This window comes from Perna viridis, chromosome 15, assembly GCF_037379345.1.
Source record: "Perna viridis isolate PV_CMFRI_1.1 ecotype Kerala chromosome 15, ASM3737934v1, whole genome shotgun sequence".
NCBI classification, from domain to species: domain Eukaryota; kingdom Metazoa; phylum Mollusca; class Bivalvia; order Mytilida; family Mytilidae; genus Perna; species Perna viridis.
Window position 1 is genome coordinate 21,433,024 of NC_142459.1, and position 23,797 is coordinate 21,456,820.

The 23,797-nt window shown below is 32.4% G+C and overlaps 1 protein-coding gene and 2 long non-coding RNA genes across 35 annotated transcripts in view; 1 reads left to right on the top strand and 2 right to left on the bottom strand.

Annotated features, from left to right (window-relative positions):
• Positions 1-17,136, top strand: part of LOC148597447 (uncharacterized) — a 48,716-nt gene extending 31,580 nt beyond the window's left edge. For 7 of the 9 annotated variants that reach the window (XR_015918909.1, XR_015918913.1, XR_015918910.1 and 4 more), the window contains 4 exons: positions 14,404-14,539; positions 14,950-15,062; positions 15,947-16,017; positions 16,730-17,136. This is a non-coding gene — a long non-coding RNA (uncharacterized LOC148597447). Of the gene's footprint in view, positions 1-14,403; positions 14,540-14,949; positions 15,063-15,946; positions 16,034-16,729 lie in introns of those variants that run through there. The other 2 variants (XR_015918906.1, XR_015918905.1) reach the window with 2 other exon arrangements.
• The window catches only part of LOC148597446 (uncharacterized), a 127,248-nt gene that overhangs the window by 44,321 nt on the left and 59,130 nt on the right, over positions 1-23,797 (bottom strand). The window lies entirely within an intron of this gene.
• The window catches only part of LOC148597448 (uncharacterized), a 37,459-nt gene continuing 28,744 nt past the window's right edge, over positions 15,083-23,797 (bottom strand). For 18 of the 20 annotated variants that reach the window (XR_015918877.1, XR_015918873.1, XR_015918891.1 and 15 more), the window contains one exon: positions 15,083-23,746. This is a non-coding gene — a long non-coding RNA (uncharacterized LOC148597448). The remainder of the gene's footprint in view (positions 23,747-23,797) is intronic. The other 2 variants (XR_015918882.1, XR_015918879.1) reach the window with 2 other exon arrangements.

A 23,797-nucleotide genomic window follows, 5' to 3' on the forward strand; every position in this document is an offset into this window, starting at 1 on the left:
TACTTGCACTAGCACTTTCCTACTTCAATCACACATACTCATCACATCTGATTAGTAATTTATCTGTAATTAGATTTTACGACTTGATATAACATTTTCCTGCCAATAACGTACAGGTTCATCACATCTGACGCAAACCGTACCCCTGACATGCACGTATGACAGAAAAACTACCCACAAATGCATGCTTATCACATATAAAAAGTGTATGCGTAACATGGCCAAACTGTTTCAAATAACTTATTCCTACGAAAAACATATAAGCCGATAACTTAAGATGCCAAACGTTTTCTTAATACGGCCAAAGTGCTTGAAATATCATTTTCCTACCCAAAATCAATAATGCTCATCACAATTGATGCATACTGCTCTCACTAATAGCCATTATACAATTCCAAAGATACCAATACTGTGGGAAATACAAATTTCGTACCTTAATTCTCCATATCAATCACATATGATGCGAACTTAACTCTTAACATAATCATTCTACTTGAAATAGCTCATTCTTAGCAGAATCAAACATACTGATCAAATCTGATTTGATGTGTATCCTAAATTGGACCATACTACTTCAAATAGCACTTTCCTACCTAAATCATACATGCTCATCATATCTAATTCGTACTGAATTCTTAATATGACCTTACGACTCGAAATAGAATTTTACTGCCAATAACTTACATGAAAGTCACTTCGGAGGGAAACTGTACCCCTAACATGCCCGTTTAACAGACAAACTACCCAAGAATGCATGCTTACCACATCATATAAGCATTGTACGCCTGATATCTCCAAACTGCTTCGAAAAACTTATTCCTGCGAAAATCATATATGCCCATAACTTAACATGCGAACGTTTCCTTAATATGGCCAAAGTACTTGAAATATCATTTTCCTACCTAAAATCATTAACGCTCATGACAATTGATACGTGCAGTTCTCCTTTAAATAGCCATTATACAATTCCAAAGATAACAATACTCTGTGAAATACCATTTTCGTACCTTAATTCTCCATATCAATCACATATGATGCGAACTGAACTCTTAACATAATCATACTACTTGAAATAGCTCATTCTTAGCAGAATCAAACATACTTATCAAATCTGATTTGATATGTAACCTAAATATGACCATACTACTTGTACTAGCACTTTCCTACTTCAATCACACATACTCATCACATCTGATTAGTAATTTATCTGTAATTAGATTTTACGACTTGATATAACATTTTCCTGCCAATAACGTACAGGATCATCACATCTGACGCAAACCGTATCCCTGACATGCACGTATGACAGAAAAACTACCCACAAATGCATGCTTATCACATATAAAAAGTGTATGCCTAACATGGCCAAACTGTTTCAAATAACTTATTCCTACGAAAAACATATAAGCCGATAACTTAAGATGCCAAACGTTTTCTTAATACGGCCAAAGTGCTTGAAATATCATTTTCCCACCCAAAATCAATAATGCTCATCACAATTGATGCATACTGCTCTCACATAAATAGCCATTGTACAATTCCAAAGATACCAATACTGTGGGAAATACCAATTTCGTACCTTAATTCTCCATATCAATCACATATGATGCGAACTTAACTCTTAACATAATCATTCTACTTGAAATAGCTCATTCGTAGCAGAATCAAACATACTTATCAAATCTGATTTGATATGTATCCTAAATTGGACCATACTACTTCAAATAGCACTTTCCTACCTAAATCATACATGCTCATCATATCTAATTCGTACTCTATTCTTAATATGACCTTACGACTCGAAATAAAATTTTACTGCCAATAACGTACATGATAGTCACTTCGGAGGGAAACTGTACCCCTAACATGCCTGTTTAACAGACAAACTATCCAAAAATGCATGCTTATCACATCATATAAGCATTGTACGCCTGACATCTCCAAACTGCTTCAAATAACTTATTCCTGCTAAAATCATATATGCCCATAACTTAACATGCGAACGTTTCCTTAATATGGCCAAAGTACTTGAAATATCATTTTCCTACCTAAAATCATTAATGCTCATGACAATTGATACGTGCAGTTCTCCTTTAAATAGCCATTATACAATTCCAAAGATACTAATACTGTGGGAAATACCAATTTCGTACCTTAATTCTCCATATCAATCACATATGATGCGAACTTAACTCTTAACATAATCATTCTACTTGAAATAGCTCATTCTTAGCAGAATCAAACATACTTATCAAATCTGATTTGATATGTATCCTATATTGGACCATACTACTTCAAATAGCACTTTCCTACCTAAATCATACATGCTCAACATATCTAATTCGTACTGTATTCTTAATATGACCTTACGACTCGAAATAAAATTTTACTGTCCATAACGTACATGATAGTCACTTCGGAGGGAAATCGTACCCCTACCATGCCCGTTTAACAGACAAACTATCCAAAAATGCATGCTTATCACATCATATAAGCATTGTACGCCTGACATCTCCAAACTGTTTCAAATAACTTATTCCTGCTAAAATCATACATGCCCATAACTTAACATGCGAACGTTTCCTTAATATAGCCAAAGTACTTGAAATATCATTTTCCTACCCAAAATCATTAATGCTCATGACAATTGATACGTGCAGTTCTCCTTTAAATAGCCATTATACAATTCCAAAGATTACAATACTCTGTGAAATACAATTTTCGTACCTTAATTCTCCATATCAATCACATATGATGCGAACTTAACTCTTAACATAATCATACTACTTGAAATAGCTCATTCTTAACAGAATCAAACATACTTATCAAATCTGATTTGATATGTATCCTAAATTGGACCATACTACTTCAAATAGCACTTTCCTACCTAAATCATACATGCTCATCATATCTAATTCGTACTGTATTCTTAATATGACCTTACGACTCGAAATAAAATTTTACTGCCAATAACGTACATGATAGTCACTTCGGAGGGAAACTGTACCCCTAACATGCCCGTTTAACAGACAAACTACCCAAGAATGCATGGTTATTACATCATAAAGCATTGTACGCCTGACATCTCCAAACTGTTTCGAATAACTTATTCCTGCTAAAATCATATATGCCCATAACTTAACATTCGAACGTTTCCTTAATATGGCCAAAGTACTTGAAATATCATTTTCCTACCCAAAATTATTAATGCTCATGACAATTGATACGTGCAGTCCTCCTTAAAATAGCCATTATACAATTCCAAAGATAACAATACTCTGTGAAATACAATTTTCGTACCTTAATTCTCCATACAAATCACATATGATGCGAACTGAACTCTTAACATAATCATACTACTTGAAATAGCTCATTCTTAGCGGAATCAAACATACTTATCACATCTGATTTGATATGTAACCTAAATATGACCATACTACTTGTACTAGCACTTTCCTACTTCAATCACACATACTCATTACATCTGATTAGTAATTTATCTGTAATTAGATTTTACGACTTGATATAACATTTTCCTGCCAATAACGTACAGGATCATCACATCTGACGCAAACCGTATCCCTGACATGCACGTATGACAGAAAAACTACCCACAAATGCATGATTATCACATATAAAATTTGTATGCCTAACATGGCCAAACTGTTTCAAATAACTTATTCCTACTAAAATCATATAAGCCGATAAATTAAGATGCCAAACGTTTTCTTAATACGGCCAAAGTGCTTGAAATATCATTTTCCTACCCAAAATCAATAATGCTCATCACAATTGATGCATATTGCTCTCACTTAAATAGCCATTATATAATTCCAAAGATACTAATACTGTGGGAAATACCAATTTCGTACCTTAATTCCCCATATCAATCACATATGATGCGAACTTAACTCTTAACATATTCATTCTACTTGAAATAGCTCATTCTTAGCAGAATCAAACATACTTATCAAATCTGATTTGATATGTATCCTAAATTGGACCATACTACTTCAAATAGCACTTTCCTACCTAAATCATACATGATCATCATATCTAATTCGTACTGTATTCTTAATATGACCTTACGACTCGAAATAGAATTTTACTGCCAATAACGTACATGATAGTCACTTCGGAGGGAAACCGTACCCCTGACTTGCCCGTTTAACAGACAAACTATCCAAAAATGCATGCTTATCACATCATATAAGCATTGTACGCCTGACATCTCCAAACTGTTTCAAATAACTTATTCCTGCTAAAATCATATATACCCATAACTTAACATGCGAACGTTTCCTTAGTATAGCCAAAGTACTTGAAATATCATTTTCCTACCCAAAATCATTAATGCTCATGACAATTGATACGTGCAGTTCTCCTTTAAATAGCCATTATACAATTCCAAAGATTACAATACTCTGTGAAATACAATTTTCCTACCTTAATTCTCCATATTCATCACATATGATGCGACCTGAACTCTTAACATTATCATACTACTTGAAATAGCTCATTCTTAGCAGAATCAAACATACTTATCAAATCTGATTTGATGTGTATCCTAAATTGAACCATACTACTTCAAATAGCACTTTCCTACCTAAATCATACATGCTCATCATATCTAATTCGTACTGTATTCTTAATATGACATTACGACTCGAAATAGAATTTTACTGCCAATAACGTACATGATAGTCACTTCGGAGGGAAACCGTACCCCTAACATGTCCGTCTAACAGACAAACTACCCAAGAATGCATGCTTACCACATCATATAAGCATTGTACGCCTGATATCTCCAAACTGCTTCGAAAAACTTATTCCTGCGAAAATCATATATGCCCATAACTTAACATGCGAACGTTTCCTTAATATGGCCAAAGTACTTGAAATATCATTTTCCTACCTAAAATCATTAATGCTCATGACAATTGATACGTGCAGTTCTCCTTTAAATAGCCATTATACAATTCCAAAGATAACAATACTCTGTGAAATACCATTTTCGTACCTTAATTCTCCATATCAATCACATATGATGCGAACTGAACTCTAAACATAATCAAACTACTTGAAATAGCTCATTCTTAGCAGAATCAAACATACTTATCAAATCTGATTTGATATGTAACCTAAATATGACCATACTACTTGCACTAGCACTTTCCTACTTCAATCACACATACTCATCACATCTGATTAGTAATTTATCTGTAATTAGATTTTACGACTTGATATAACATTTTCCTGCCAATAACGTACAGGTTCATCACATCTGACGCAAACCGTACCCCTGACATGCACGTATGACAGAAAAACTACCCACAAATGCATGCTTATCACATATAAAAAGTGTATGCCTAACATGACCAAACTGTTTCAAATAACTTATTCCTACGAAAAACATATAAGCCGATAACTTAAGATGCCAAACGTTTTCTTAATACGGCCAAAGTGCTTGAAATATCATTTTCCTACCCAAAATCAATAATGCTCATCACAATTGATGCATACTGCTCTCACTAATAGCCATTATACAATTCCAAAGATACCAATACTGTGGGAAATACAAATTTCGTACCTTAATTCTCCATATCAATCACATATGATGCGAACTTAACTCTTAACATAATCATTCTACTTGAAATAGCTCATTCTTAGCAGAATCAAACATACTTATCAAATCTGATTTGATATGTATCCTATATTGGACCATACTACTTCAAATAGCACTTTCCTACCTAAATCATACATGCTCATAATATCTAATTCGTACTGTATTCTTAACATGACCTTACGACTCGAAATAAAATTTTACTGTCAATAACGTACATGATAGTCACTTCGGAGGGAAACCGTACCCCTACCATGCCCGTTTAACAGACAAACTATCCAAAAATGCATGCTTATCACATCATATAAGCATTGTACGCCTGACATCTCCAAACTGTTTCAAATAACTTATTCCTGCTAAAATCATACATGCCCATAACTTAACATGCGAACGTTTCCTTAATATAGCCAAAGTACTTGAAATATCATTTTCCTACCCAAAATCATTAATGCTCATGACAATTGATACGTGCAGTTCTCCTTTAAATAGCCATTATACAATTCCAAAGATTACAATACTCTGTGAAATACAATTTTCGTACCTTAATTCTCCATATCAATCACATATGATGCGAACTGAACTCTTAACATAATCATACTACTTGAAATAGCTCATTCTTAGCAAAATCAAACATACTGATCAAATCTGATTTGATGTGTATCCTAAATTGGACCATACTACTTCAAATAGCACTTTCCTACCTAAATCATACATGCTCATCATATCTAATTCGTACTGAATTCTTAATATGACATTACGACTCGAAATAGAATTTTACTGCCAATAACGTACATGATAGTCACTTCGGAGGGAAACTGTACCCCTAACATGCCCGTTTAACAGACAAACTACCCAAGAATGCATGCTTACCACATCATATAAGCATTGTACGCCTGATATCTCCAAACTGCTTCGAAAAACTTATTCCTGCGAAAATCATATATGCCCATAACTTAACATGCGAACGTTTCCTTAATATGGCCAAAGTACTTGAAATATCATTTTCCTACCTAAAATCATTAATGCTCATGACAATTGATACGTGCAGTTCTCCTTTAAATAGCCATTATACAATTCCAAAGATAACAATACTCTGTGAAATACCATTTTCGTACCTTAATTCTCCATATCAATCACATATGATGCGAACTGAACTCTTAACATAATCATACTACTTGAAATAGCTCATTCTTAGCAGAATCAAACATACTTATCAAATCTGATTTGATATGTAACCTAAATATGACCATACTACTTGTACTAGCACTTTCCTACTTCAATCACACATACTCATCACATCTGATTAGTAATTTATCTGTAATTAGATTTTACGACTTGATATAACATTTTCCTGCCAATAACGTACAGGTTCATCACATCTTACGCAAACCGTACCCCTGACATGCACGTATGACAGAAAAACTACCCACAAATGCATGCTTATCACATATAAAAGTGTATGCCTAACATGGCCAAACTGTTTCAAATAACTTATTCCTACGAAAAACATATAAGCCGATAACTTAAGATGCCAAACGTTTTCTTAATACGGCCAAAGTGCTTGAAATATCATTTTCCTACCCAAAATCAATAATGCTCATCACAATTGATGCATACTGCTCTCACTAATAGCCATTATACAATTCCAAAGATACCAATACTGTGGGAAATACAAATTTCGTACCTTAATTCTCCATATCAATCACATATGATGCGAACTTAACTCTTAACATAATCATTCTACTTGAAATAGCTCATTCTTAGCAGAATCAAACATACTTATCAAATCTGATTTGATATGTATCCTATATTGGACCATACTACTTCAAATAGCACTTTCCTACCTAAATCATACATGCTCATAATATCTAATTCGTACTGTATTCTTAACATGACCTTACGACTCGAAATAAAATTTTACTGTCAATAACGTACATGATAGTCACTTCGGAGGGAAACCGTACCCCTACCATGCCCGTTTAACAGACAAACTATCCAAAAATGCATGCTTATCACATCATATAAGCATTGTACGCCTGACATCTCCAAACTGTTTCAAATAACTTATTCCTGCTAAAATCATACATGCCCATAATTTAACATGCGAACGTTTCCTTAATATAGCCAAAGTACTTGAAATATCATTTTCCTACCCAAAATCATTAATGCTCATGACAATTGATACGTGCAGTTCTCCTTTAAATAGCCATTATACAATTCCAAAGATTACAATACTCTGTGAAATACAATTTTCGTACCTTAATTCTCCATATCAATCACATATGATGCGAACTGAACTCTTAACATAATCATACTACTTGAAATAGCTCATTCTTAGCAAAATCAAACATACTGATCAAATCTGATTTGATGTGTATCCTAAATTGGACCATACTACTTCAAATAGCACTTTCCTACCTAAATCATACATGCTCATCATATCTAATTCGTACTGAATTCTTAATATGACATTACGACTCGAAATAGAATTTTACTGCCAATAACGTACATGATAGTCACTTCGGAGGGAAACTGTACCCCTAACATGCCCGTTTAACAGACAAACTACCCAAGAATGCATGCTTACCACATCATATAAGCATTGTACGCCTGACATCTCCAAACTGCTTTGAAAAACTTATTCATGCTAAAATCATATATGCCCATAACTTAACATGCGAACGTTTCCTTAATATAGCCAAAGTACTTGAAATATCATTTTCCTACCCAAAATCATTAATGCTCATGACAATTGATACCTGCAGTTCTCCTTTAAATAGCCATTATACAATTCCAAAGATTACAGTACTCTGTGAAATACAATTGTCGTACCTTAATTCTCCATACAAATCACATATGATGCGAACTGAACTCTTAACATAATCATACTACTTGAAATAGCTCATTCTTAGCAGAATCAAACTCACTTATCACATCTGATTTGATATGTAACCTAAATATGACCATACTACTTGTACTAGCACTTTCCTACTTCAATCACACATACTCATCACATCTGATTAGTAATTTATCTGTAATTAGATTTTACGACTTGATATAACATTTTCCTGCCAATAACGTACAGGATCATCACATCTGACGCAAACCGTACCCCTGACATGCACGTATGACAGGAAAACTACCCACAAATGCATGCTTATCACATATAAAAAGTGTATGCCTAACATGGCCAAACTGTTTCAAATAACTTATTCCTACTAAAATCATATAAGCCGATAACTTAAGATGCCAAACGTTTTCTTAATACGGCCAAAGTGCTTGAAATATCATTTTCCTACCCAAAATCAATAATGCTCATCACAATTGATGCATACTGCTCTCACTAATAGACATTATACAATTCCAAAGATACCAATACTGTGGGAAATACCAATTTCCTACCTTAATTCTTCATATCAATCACATATGATGCGAACTTAACTCTGAACATAATCATTCTACTTGAAATAGCTCATTCTTAGCAGATTCAAACATACTTATCAAATCTGATTTGATATGTATCCTATATTGGACCATACTACTTCAAATAGCACTTTCCTACCTAAATCATACATGCTCATAATATCTAATTCGTACTGTATTCTTAACATGACCTTACGACTCGAAATAAAATTTTACTGTCAATAACGTACATGATAGTCACTTCGGAGGGAAACCGTACCCCTACCATGCCCGTTTAACAGACAAACTATCCAAAAATGCATGCTTATCACATCATATAAGCATTGTACGCCTGACATCTCCAAACTGTTTCAAATAACTTATTCCTGCTAAAATCATATATGCCCATAACTTAACATGCGAATGTTTCCTTAGTATAGCCAAAGTAATTGAAATATCATTTTCCTACCCAAAATCATTAATGCTCATGACAATTGATACGTGCAGTTCTCCTTTAAATAGCCATTATACAATTCCAAAGATTACAATACTCTGTGAAATACAATTTTCGTACCTTAATTCTCCATATCAATCACATATGATGCGAACTTAACTCTTAACATAATCAAACTACTTGAAATAGCTCATTCTTAGCAGAATCAAACATACTGATCAAATCTGATTTGATGTGTATCCTAAATTGGACCATACTACTTCAAATAGCACTTTCCTACCTAAATCATACATGCTCATCATATCTAATTCGTACTGTATTCTTAATATGACCTTACGACTCGAAATAAAATTTTACTGCCAATAACGTACATGATAGTCACTTCGGAGGGAAACCGTACCCCTAACATGCCCGTTTAACAGACAAACCGCCCAAGAATGCATGCTTATCACATCATATAAGCATTGTAGGCCTTACATCTCCAAACTGTTTCGAATAACTTATTCCTGCTAAAATCATATATGCCCATAACTTAACATGCGAACGTTTCCTTAATATGGCCAAAGTACTTGAAATATCATTTTCCTACCTAAAATCATTAATGCTCATGACAATTGATACGTGCAGTTCTCCTTTAAATAGCCATTATACAATTCCAAAGATACTAATACTGTGGGAAATACTAATTTCGTACCTTAATTCTCCATATCAATCACATATGATGCGAACTGAACTCTTAACATAATCATACTACTTGAAATAGCTCATTCTTAGCAGAATCAAACATACTTATCAAATCTGATTTGATATGTAACCTAAATATGACCATACTACTTGTACTAGCACTTTCCTACTTCAATCACACATACTCATCACATCTGATTAGTAATTTATCTGTAATTAGATTTTACGACTTGATATAACATTTTCCTGCCAATAACGTACAGGATCATCACATCTGACGCAAACCGTACCCCTGACATGCACTTATGACAGAAAAACTACCCACAAATGCATGCTTATCACATATAAAAAGTGTATGCCTAACATGGCCAAACTGTTTCAAATAACTTATTCCTACTAAAATCATATAAGCCGATAACTTAAGATGCCAAACGTTTTCTTAATTCGGCCAAAGTGCTTGAAATATCATTTTCCTACCCAAAATCAATAATGCTCATCACAATTGATGCATACTGCTCTCACTTAAATAGCCATTATACAATTCCAAAGATACCAATACTGTGGGAAATACCAATTTCGTACCTTAATTCTCCATATCAATCACATATGATGCGAACTTAACTCTTAACGTAATCATTCTACTTGAAATAGCTCATTCTTAGCAGATTCAAACATACTTATCAAATTTGATTTGATATGTATCCTAAATTGGACCATACTACTTCAAATAGCACTTTCCTACCTAAATCATACATGCTCATCATATCTAATTCGTACTCTATTCCTAATATGACCTTACGACTCGAAATAAAATTTTACTGTCAATAACGTACATGATAGTCACTTCGGAGGGAAACCGTACCCTTAACATGCCCGTTTAACGGACAAACTATCCAAAAATGCATGCTTATCACATCATATAAGCATTGTACGCCTGACATCTCCAAACTGTTTCAAATAACTTATTCCTGCTAAAATCATATATGCCCATAACTTAACATGCGAACGTTTCCTTAATATAGCCAAAGTACTTGAAATATTATTTTCCTACCCAAAATCATTAATGCTCATGACAATTCATACGTGCAGTTCTCCTTAAAATAGCCATTATACAATTCCAAAGATTACAATACTCTGTCTAATACAATTTTCGTACCTTAATTCTCCATATCAATCACATATGATGCGAACTGAACTCTTAACATAATCATACTACTTGAAATAGCTCATTCTTAGCAAACTCAAACATACTGATCAAATCTGATTTGATGTGTATCCTAAATTGGACCACACTACTTCAAATAGCACTTTCTTACCTAAATCATACATGCTCATCATATCTAATTCGTACTGTATTCTTAATATGACCTTACGACTCGAAATAAAATTTTACTGTCAATAACGTACATGATAGTCACTTCGGAGGGAAACCGTACCCCTAACATGCCCGTTTAACAGACAAACTACACAAGAATGCATGCTTATCACATCATATAAGCATTGTACGCCTGACATCTCCAAACTGTTTCAAATAACTTATTCCTGCTAAAATCATATATGCCCATAACTTAACATGCGAACGTTTCCTTAATATGGCCAAAGTACTTGAAGTATCATTTTCCTACCCAAAATTATTAATGCTCATGACAATTGATGTATACTGTTCTCACTTAAATAGCCATTATACAATTCCAAAGATAACAATACTCTGTGAAATACCATTTTCGTACCTTAATTCTCCTTTCAAATCACATATGATGCGAACTGAACTCTTAACATAATCATACTACTTGAAATAGCTCATTCTTAGCAGAATCAAACATACTTATCACATCTGATTTGATATGTAACCTAAATATGACCATACTACTTGTACTAGCACTTTCCTACTTCAATCACACATACTCATCACATCTGATTAGTAATTTATCTGTAATTAGATTTTACGACTTGATATAACATTTTCCTGCCAATAACGTACAGGATCATCACATCTGACGCAAACCGTACCCCTGACATGCACGTATGACAGAAAAACTACCCACAAATGCATGCTTATCACATATAAGAAGTGTTTGCCTAACATGGCCAAACTGTTTCAAATAACTTATTCCTACTAAAATCATATAAGCCGATAACTTAAGATGCAAAATGTTTTCTTAATACGGCCAAAATACTTGAAATATCATTTTCCTACCCAAAATCAATAATGCTCATCACAATTGATGCATACTGTTCTCACTTAAATAGCCATTATACAATTCCAAAGATACCAATACTGTGGGAAATACCAATTGCGTACCTTAATTCTCCATACCAATCACATATGATGCGAACTGAACTCTTAACATGATCATACTACTTCAAATAGCTCATTCTTAACAGAATCATACATGCTGTTCACATCAGATTTGATATGTACCCTAAATATTACCATACTACTTCAAATAGCACTTCCCTACCTAAATTATACTTGCCTATTGCATCTGATTCGTACTGTATTCTTAATATGACCTTACGACTCGATATAACATTTTCCTACCAATAACGTACATGACCATCACATCGGAAGGCAAGCGTACCCCTGACATGCGCGTTTGACAGAAAAACTACCCAAAAATGCATGCCCATCACCTCATATAGGAAGTGTACGCCTAACATGGCCAAGCGGTTTTAAATAACTTATTCTTGCTAAAATTATACATGCCCATAACTTAAAATGCCAACTGTTTTTTAACATGGCCAAAGTACTTGAAAAATCATTTTCCTACCCAAAGTCATTAATGATCATGACAATTAATGCGTACTGTTCACCCCTCAATTCCAAAAATAATAATACTATGTGAAATACCCTTTCCGTATCTTAATTTTCCATACCAATCATATATGATGCGAATAGAACTCTTAACATGATCATAGTACTTGAAACATCACGTTCTTACTGGAATCGTATATGCACATCACATATGATTTGATATGAAGCGTAAGTATGAAAATATTACTTGAAATAGCACTTTCCTACCTAAATCATACATGCTCATCACGTATGATTCGTACTTTAGTTTTGATATGACCTTTCGACTCGAAATAACATTTACCTACCAATAACGTATATGATCATTATATCTGACGCAAACCGTACCTCTGACATGCACGTATGAAGGAGATCTACCCAAAAATGGATGCTTATCATATCATCTAAGCATTGTTAGCCTAACATGGCCAAACTGTTTCAAATCACGTATTCCTGCTAAAATCATGCACGCCCATAACTTAAGATGCTGACCGTTTTCTTAATATGGCCTAAGTACTTGAAATATCATTTTCCTACTCAAAATCATTAATGCTCATGAGAATTGATGCGTTCTGTTTCCTTTAAATAGCCATTATACAATTTGGTTGATTTTTGTGATTTTTCAAATGCTTCTCCTTTATGTAGGAAAAAATTACTTGTAATATATTCATCAGATTTGAAGGATATATAAAACCATCTAAGTGTGAACGAGTTCCATATTTTGGATTATTGTAGATGGCTGCCATTTAAAATGGCCGCCATCTAAATTAATATGCCCCACTGGAAAATAATGTAAATTTCATCTAAATTTTATAAAACGTGGTATATAGGCTTGACATTGTACATTGAATTTATTTTTTTTGATTCTGTGATCATGTGTGGAACATGAGGGAACTTGTATGTGACTTGCTTTCAAGCACAACTTAAAACTTGTTTTATTTTATTTTTAGGGGGCTTTTGTTTCTTCTTTTTTGTTTTTATTTTTATTTTGTTTTGTCTTTTATGTGGATTTTTTGTGTTTTTTTTGTGAGAAAATTGTGTGTGGGTCCTGGCTTTACTATTTATGTACCATTAGGTAAAATCCGTGGTAATGTAAATTTGACGCTCGATCTGCAAACTCCAGTAGATTGTTTTTGAATGGCACCTTGAGGTACAATGTCAAAGAAATATATACACTTTTAATAAAATTATTGATTGGATGTCTTGAAAATGCTTGTTTTGGTCCCTTATTCCTAACCCAAACCAAAACTTATCCCAGCTTTCCTTTTGTTTTAAACTTGTACATTGTAGAACAAATTTATCGTCCAGAAAACATGTTTCTACCAACACATACTGAATGATTAAACAACACATCAATTTCAATTTCATAAAGATCTTTATTTTTTTAAGTGATTTCTTCTGTGTGTAACTTTCTATTTCTTTACGTTTGTGTATTCTAAATTTTAGTGTTCCTGATGCTATCTTGTAAAAGGATTTCCCACCATTTCTACATTTGGTATCAATATTTATATCAGAAAATACTAGTTGTTTCCATTGCAAGTCATTTATAGGAAAACAATACAGAAACCCACGCTACAAAACTGTAAGTGAAATATCTTTTGTCTTTCTTTATGTATGGATTTTTTGTGAAAACATGTCTATTGCAGACCTATTCGATTTTTTTGATTAAATATGGTTTAGGTATATTGTGCCATTTGGTGTATTGATTTCAACACGTCTGAGTACTAGATATCAACTTATATGACTTAATATATTAGACTGGCCGAGATGTAAAAGGAGGAAGTTTTAATTAAGGTATGGATGACAACAAACGAGTCCTTCCGTAAGTTAAGATATGAAACTACCTTACTCTACATTCAGTTTGTTTTTCTCTTTCAGAACTATTTGGTCATTTGGCCAGTATTTAATCCATAAATTGTGGAAAGTTACACCGGATATTACTCCCTGTAAGACTGAAATCAGGCTTTCAGTACTTCTTATGTTATATTTTAGATTTGTGGTATATACCGTACACGGACTTCGTCCCCTATCGATTGATATCTCTGATACATAACACGTAAACTACCACAACATGGGCTTTAAGTGGATTTTCATATAAAGGCGACGTAAGCAGGATAAGCTTAAATAAATCAGAGTGATCATTTTTTTTATTCTAAGAACAAAATACACATATCAACTGAAGTGCGAATATTATGAAGAAGGCGAAAGTACATTGTGAACAGTTAACAAATTCAAAAACCATATTACATGTAGTAGCATATACTTCAATACATGTACATGTAATCTCTTATTACATTCCCGAAGTGGTTTTCAAATAACATTTCCATATAAACTCAACATAAGGAAAATGTTCACATGCTTTCATGACTAGTTAACATTTGCTTATGGAAATAAGACCTGCTATTAAACATGACTGCAGAAAAGATTTACAATATAGTCGTTCTATCCTTAGAACTTCGAGACAAGTCAGGCTTCGTCAGAAATCGTACGGAACAAGATATATATGAGTTTAAGACATAAAACATTATCATTATAATACTACAATTTAAATTGAACAATTGTGTAACTCATTTATTTTGTATATAAAAGTCTATATTTAGCTTTTAAGATATCCTGATATACTTGAACTAAGAATGATACAGATCGTTTGGTTATTTTAACAACTATTACTATGGACACTTTACCAGTACTAAAGGAAGACTTTGGTACCCCTTATCAGTTAATATTATTCTACAGTTACCCAGTTCCACGTGGAGTTTTAACAAATATCAGTATGAAACATTACTGGGTTGGAGCCACATGTATAAGTGACAGTAACTGGAGTCTTATAACTTCATTTGCAATTGTTATCGTACATGTACAACAGATCTGTTAAAAATGACAGGGTGTCAATAATTCTAGTGATTATTATTTATAAATGCAAATACAGGAAGATATTTTCAGATGTTAACATTTCCAACAATTTATATTTTCCTATTTCCAATTTCAGGAGCTTGACACTGAGTCCTTCAAAATGAAGTGCAGTATTTTATGACACTGAATGAGATTTAAGAATACATGGTAATTTGGATGCTACTGAAAAGCCCTTTGACTAAAAATAACATATCACAAAATAAAAGTGTCATTTGATCTTACTGTAAAAAAAATAGTACATATACATTAGGATCGCGTCTTTTTTATTGTGCAGATGTACAGTTCTGTAAAACAGAAGACGAAGAAAAGAGAGGCTGCGATTCATCAGTTGGAAAGAACAAAACTGATCACAGATTTATTTAAAGACAAAACAATTTGAATATTTTCATTCTTCTTGTAAGAGTCAACTGTCAAATAATGGGAAAGTTGGTAAAACATATGAAGATAATAAGACTAGAATATTATTCTCTATATGAAAGGGAGATGGCAAGTAGGATCATTAGCTAAATGATCTTTGTGGATTTTTTTTTTATAACTTTTTGAAAAAAAAATGTAAATATTCAAAATCATTAAAACATCTGAGTTTATGATAACAAATCAAATATAAAACCAGTATAATTCCATATATCTAGTAAGTTGATAGAAGTAATGAAACTCTTATTTTCATCAGTAACAATACTTCATAAAAAATGTTGCAGTAGCGCTACAACCAAAATGAACTTAGTTTTTTCACGGAAAACTTGTTTTAGTTTAAATTATGAATTACTCCATCTTGAAAGCATGACAATTTACTCGTCGTTTGACTAATTACTTGTTGCATAATAGTTTCTTCGACAATAAGAGAAATTTGCTGTTTCAGAACTTAATTGCGGTGAAACAATGGCGTCTAGGTAAAGCAGGTCTCAAGTTTCACAGTGTTCATTAGATGATTGGAGAAATGTACAGTTACAAAAGACTTGAATGGACTTAAGATGACATGTTCCACTTGAACTGTACTGCTTACAATAACAATCATAAATGAACATCCCAATTTTAACAGTACTATAATATTCTTTACATTATATTCACCACATAATAGTTCATGTATTACAAAAATAAATAAATAAATGAAAAATGCAAGTTCTGTAAAGCACAGCAGTTACTATAATGTATGTGATGGTAGTACACGGGCTAAAAAGTTACATCACAGCTAATTTTACATTACAATTCTACATTTTTTTACACATTGTGATTGAAATAATGTATACAAATGCATTAATTTCAGAATTTCTGAAGAAAAAAAAACTGTTCATATAATAATCATGGCATCAGAATGCAGAATAGGTAGGCAGAATGTATATTTTGTATATAAAAATACTTTTAGTAATGTTATCAATACTAATATAAAATCAAATACAATTTATTGCATCATAAACTGAATAACGTATTAAATTCATTTATCCATAATCATTAACAATATTACAATAATTACATATAGGTTTCTTGGAGTTCATGACTTTTCCAATATCATATACTTTGAGCAGTAAATCAAAGACTACAACGATTAAATTTCTGTTTAGTCCAAATATCCTTTTTTATTATTTCAAAACATCTTTCAACACTTATTTCTTTGTAAAGCAATCCAAAATGTTCAAAAGAAAATACATATCAACCAATATTCCATCAAAGAAACTTTTTCTGTTATAAATCAAATATAATACATGTATATAAAACAACTAACATGTAAATTACTCCACTGGTTTCTCTTAAATACTTTTATTAGAAATCGCAACCCAGGGCAAACAAATTCTGGATATAAACTTTCTCAGAACTTGGAGACAAGATAGGCTTCATGCACATTCACAAACATAAATTTCATAAAGGGACATATATCAATTGTATTCAATTGTTAACTGTTCATTTCATCTTGTTTGTGGTTTGAAGAAAGATGGTCCTAAATCAAGTACAAAATCTCTCAGAACCTGGTGACAAGTCTGGCTTTGTGCACATTCATAAACAGAAACAAAAAATAATACAAAATTCACAAAAGAACATACATCAATTGAATTGAATTAAAAACTGTTCCTTTCATCTTTTTTGTGGTTTGAAAAAAAAGATGATTCTGAATCACAGAACACAAACTTTCTCAGAACTTGGCGACAAGTCCGGCTTCGTGCATTTATAAATCTTCAATTATATTAGAAATTGTAGTTTACAATTATTGAGATATTATCTGATAAAGCAATATCAAGTTTTACTATCAAGCAGTTTTACTTATAGCGGATTTAAGATAAACCCCCTTAAAGAATCCTAAGCATGTTCGCCTCTATTTGTATTTTATAATTAAGTCAGTCAGATGGATTTTCGGATTGTGGTGCTACAGTGCCATCGTACGCTAACCAAGCAATGGACATTAATGTTGTGTCACAGACTAATCAACATGGCGTTCACTCCATAGCTACTGATGTTTCTAACACTAGAAAAGAAGTTTATGTCAATGTGTCGACCTCAAGCTCTATGACAAACATAACAAGAGGCTCCCAGGAGCTTGAATCTCTCTCCTGGTTAAATTTTGTCTTTCAATGGCAATACATTTATCACGAGGTTTACTAATAATTTTGGCCCACGATGACTTTGATGGAACTGATCATAAGGATCAATACAAGGCTTAACAGATGAAAATAACGAAAGGACCACAGGTAGATCTCATCATGCTGAACAGTTTTACCCGGTTATAATTTGGCTAATGGGTTTTGAGATATATTGAAAAACTACAGCTTGACCCCTATTCTATTTTTAGTAACGGTGACAAAGTTTTTTGACGGATCAAAAATCTAAACAGAACTTTTGTGCAAGATACCCCAAGGAACATCAATACTAAGTTTGATTCCAATCGATCAAGTAGGGTAAGAGAGGAATTTTTTTAAAGAAATAACATTAAAAAAAAATGAAAGAAAAAACGTCGAAAAAAGTGCAATAACTCCTAAATGGCTTGACAGATTAAAATGAAAATATATATGCAATATATAGTCTAACCCCTATGTTCTATTTTCATTACCGGCGGCCATGTTGTTTGACGGATCAACAATCTAAACACAACTTTTGTGAAAGATGCCCAAAGGAACATCTGTGCAGTTTCATATAATTCCGCTAAGTAGTTTCTGAGAAAGGAGAAGATTTTTTTTAAAAATTGTTAACGACCACGACGACGGACGACGGCGACGGACGCCAATTGATGGCAATAGCTCACATGGCCTTTGACCAGGCAATACATCGTCGGGTGAGATCGCGGTAGTGCCGCTGAATATATCAAGTGGGACAACACCTATAGTCAATGCACACGTCAACATGACATTGCATGTATAGAATAACATTTCTGAAAGTCTCCTGCATAGTACAATTCAATTATGTCAGCAGTCTTTACAAAAGTTGAAATCCAAATCAAACGATATTCAAGTTTTTCGTTTGCAAGTCAACATAAACAGAAGGAAGCAATTTTTGTTAACAATTTTGATTTCATATAAATATATATTAATGAATAAATGTAACAATAAAATTTATGTCGTATTATAGCAGATTCATTTAGCTTTCAATGCATGTTCATTTTGAGTAAATTAAGTACATGTACATACAGATAAATACAAAAGGAAAAACAAGAATATACAGATCTCATGGTATCAAAAGTGTTTATGACAATCAACAGATTTTAATGTTTTGATGATGTTCATCTCAATCACTTTGGTATAATATGATATTTTAACACAGTAAGGAGTGCCAAGTTGTATATGAAAGCCAGTAAAACTAATATGTATACCATTTATCAATATTTCCAACATCCAGATCTAATGACATAAATCTTACTAACTTAAAAAATATGATGGATTGAACTACAAGAGTCAAATGTTGATAATCACTCAAAATATTCTTACATAAGTAACCTGACAAAATAGAATATATTAAATATAACAAGTTAGAAGACCATAACAAAATACGTATGAACTATAAGTCTTTATGGTACAGAATATAATCATTTTCTTCCGAGTTGCTCATTTACTTTTGTTACTTTGTATGTATGATTTTAGTTACTTTATATTCTTTGTTGTGTATGTCTGTTTTCCATGTCTGGTCTTTGTCCCTGGATTACGTTCTTTTGATTACCGCTATAACCTTGGTTCCCTTGATTACTCTTTATAAGTTAAGTTGTATAACTTAAAGAGTAAAAAAAAAATACAAGTTACAAGCAAGTTAGAGCAATAAAGGATTCTTCAATAATATTTGTTTTTATTAATATACGGTGTATAAAAATCAATTGCACTTGGAGATAAGTACCTACATTGAATATTAATACTAAGAAAACAATATAATAAATTATGAATTAACACATCATATGACATGACATAGCATTATAAAGATGTTCACTGCTCATGTCCAGTCATTTTTATGTCAGATTGTTGTACTCCTCTACCCATTTCATTGCATTGATATTTTTTACTTAGTGATCCCCTCTTTTATTTTCATAATTTGATTAAACACATCTTAACATAATATTTCGACATTTTTTTATGAAATTCTTGTTATTTCTTCTGCGTATAAAGCCTTTTAAGACAAAACCTATGGAAAATCATGTGAAATTTTCCAAGGCTTATGTTTCAAAAAGAAGCACACTGACCCATCATTTTTTTTCTACATTCTAGCATAAAAAGATCTTAACAGATTTTACAACCCTCTAAAATCCTTATAATCTTTAAACACAGCAGTGAATATCCTTAAGGAAAACAAAACAAATAGATTTTTTTCTCAGATTAGCTCTAATGTTCTATGTAAGCTGTAGGTTCATGACCTTGTAAAAGGGATTACTGATAGTAATTTCTTATTAACGCATTAGGTTAACCATATGCAAATATTCCAAGTATTAAACAGGATCCAGCTTTTCAGAAGTACAAATACTCTTTCTGCAATTTAATTGTTGTAGACAAGCGATAAACTTATATTTTAAGTTTTCAAATTATCAAGTAAATGGAGCATTTTGGCACTTTTCAAGCTTTAAGACAAAGGAGGCACAACAGGAGAAGTTTTGTGCAGATGGGCTTCATTTCAACAGCCAGCTGTTATTACTCAGTACTGTTTCGATTTGTTACCTTGGTAAACTATGCAAGACATATTAATAGTTTATTATAGCAAGACTTATTTGCCTAGCCAATTTCAATTTTAAGTGCAATCACTTTACTTTTGTTTTTATAACAAGTTTAAAATTAAAAGTCTTTTTGTTTTTTTTTAAGTAAAAGTATATGATACTCCAATTATTAGTTAAGTAGGACAAATTGGTATAATGTAAAACAGATTTCTACCAAGAGAGCTCTATAAATCACTCACTAAGCTAGCTAGATTTGTGTTGAAATTGGAACTGGTCTATTAAGAATCAGTTACAGATTACACAGCCAACCTAAGATTTTTATTTCCATTTTGAGATAAGGTACATGAAGAGTTATCGTTCTTTATTTGCTTTGATAAAGTTGATGTTAGTTTGAGATCAATGTATTAAAAACACAGATTGCAAACTTTGCAATAAAAAAAAAACAAAATACTCCTACCCGTCTCTTTGAAATATATTTGTAGTTATTGATATATTAACTCAATCTAAAAAAGAGCCATTAAGCAAACAAAGACCATCCAGCTCTTGAATGGTATAAACTTGTCATTTACACCATTTACAATCTTCCCATTCCCAATTGTCCTTAAACCCACCGCGCCCCCATAGAAACCCCCCACCCTCATGAAATCCCAATTGCATATTTCTTATCAGTTATTTTATTTTTCAACATTTAAATTATCATTTGTAATTTCATATTAATGAATACTTTCCCGTTCAATTTCTCTTCCTTTCCATTCAAATTCTCCACCCCCCTATATAAATACCCATCCCCAATCCGCATTCTCCATTCATCCATATGCCATTAAATGGGAAATTTTCTGTATTCTTTCAATATTTGAAATCACAAATCGATAGATTTCCAATGTACGCATACAATTACTGAAATTCTGTACACTTTGTACATTTACAAAATGGCTGACGGTAAGCTACATACCTATTGTGAAATCCTGTAGCTCGATTATTATTATTTAAAAAAAAATGTTCTAATTATAATAGCTTCTATCAAATTTGTCAATAAAAAACGCTGGTATTCTACATTCTTTATACTTTTTTTCGCTAAATCTACATAGCCATTTATAATTAAGGTATACATTTTTTTTAAGTATTCCTTCTTTTCCGTTCAATATGCACAATATCCACTCCCCATCCATATTCTCCATTCATTCATATACAATAAAATGGGAAGAATTTTCTGTACTCTATCAACATTTGAAATAACAAATCGATGTGGCTGAATGTACAATTAAGACCAAAAAAAAAAAATAGATTTTATGATACCACAACGAGGTTGAATTACATAAATGCATCTCGCAGCTATGACGATGATTTTGGACATATTAATGTCTATAATATGCTTCTACCGAATTATTTCTCTTCCCAGCTTTCTATGTAGGAGATAACTTATAAAATTACAATATGTCCAAAATGTTCAATAAGTTCGATTAAACATTAAATGTAAGATTCCAGAATTTTTAATTATTGAAAAAATTGATAAAAACTATCATAAATGGAAAACGCTTATATTCGGGCTGCAAGATTTCAGAACTGGTATGTAGCTTACTCTCAGCCATTTTGTACATGTACAAGGTGTACAGGATTTCGGCATCAACGAATATATTGATTTTGGACTAGAGAATACAGCACTTCATCAATGGAGTATACAAGAAAACACCTCTCTGAAGACAGTTAAATTGAATTATCATCCACCTGCAAGATATTTGAAGAATTGTGGTCCATTTCTAAGTTTATTAAAATGCTGTTTCGACGGGAGGAAAATATTGTATATGCCAATAATTTGAGCCTTCCTTCATTCCAATATATGTTCGATTGTATTAAGAATAATGTGTGTCGCAAATTAGACGATTTTTTTGCTATAGTAGGCATTTCATGCTATTTCATGTCGGAAGAGTCAGTGCTTGACTATATTTTAGCTATGATTCCACCGTCAGAAAAGAAGTTATACTTAAAAGCAATGCATACCTTAATTAAAAAATGGCTATGTAGGTTTAGTGAAAAAAGGTATACACTTTAACCTTTGTTCAATAAACAAACTAACCCTTATTATTTAAAGCAAACTTCAATATCATTGAACAGTAATGTCTCTAATAAAACAATATGAAGTAAGTTAACAAACAAAGCCTTCTTGATGGCTTATAAAAAAACTATTTTGAACCCACAATTAGGTATTAATTAATAAATGCATCCCGCTATTAAGATTAGGATGTTGAACATTTCAATGTCAATATTATAATCATATCGAAGCATTTCCCTTCCCAGCTATCTAGGTAAGAGGTAACTTACATTATGTTCAAAATGTTCAATGATTTCTTTACAACATTATGAAAAAAAATCTTTTTACTTTGTTGATTAGAAAAAATGTCTTCTGAATACTTTAATCTGCAGAGTTCATTATTGTTTTTTTTCCAAAACTGAAGTATTCTTTGTGATCAGAATTAAATTGGTAACAAACAAAACCAAATGTATATCTCAAATAATCAATATGATCATTGAACAGAAAACTTTCGTTTATACCTAGGCAAAATCCGTGTGTTGTTCACAACTGGTGCAATGTGTGCCATCTTTCTGCTGTCTTGTGGAATAATGTAAATGGAGAATTTCTATCATTATCTGTCTATACGATACAACTATCTTTGTCGTTTAATCCATTATATTAAAGATCGGGAAGGACATTTTCCAGTCATTGAGAGGACGGCACACAAACAAATCCTATGATCATCGTGCATCCTAACATAAAATAAAATATGAAACAAACAGTGTCACACTTATTCACAATTG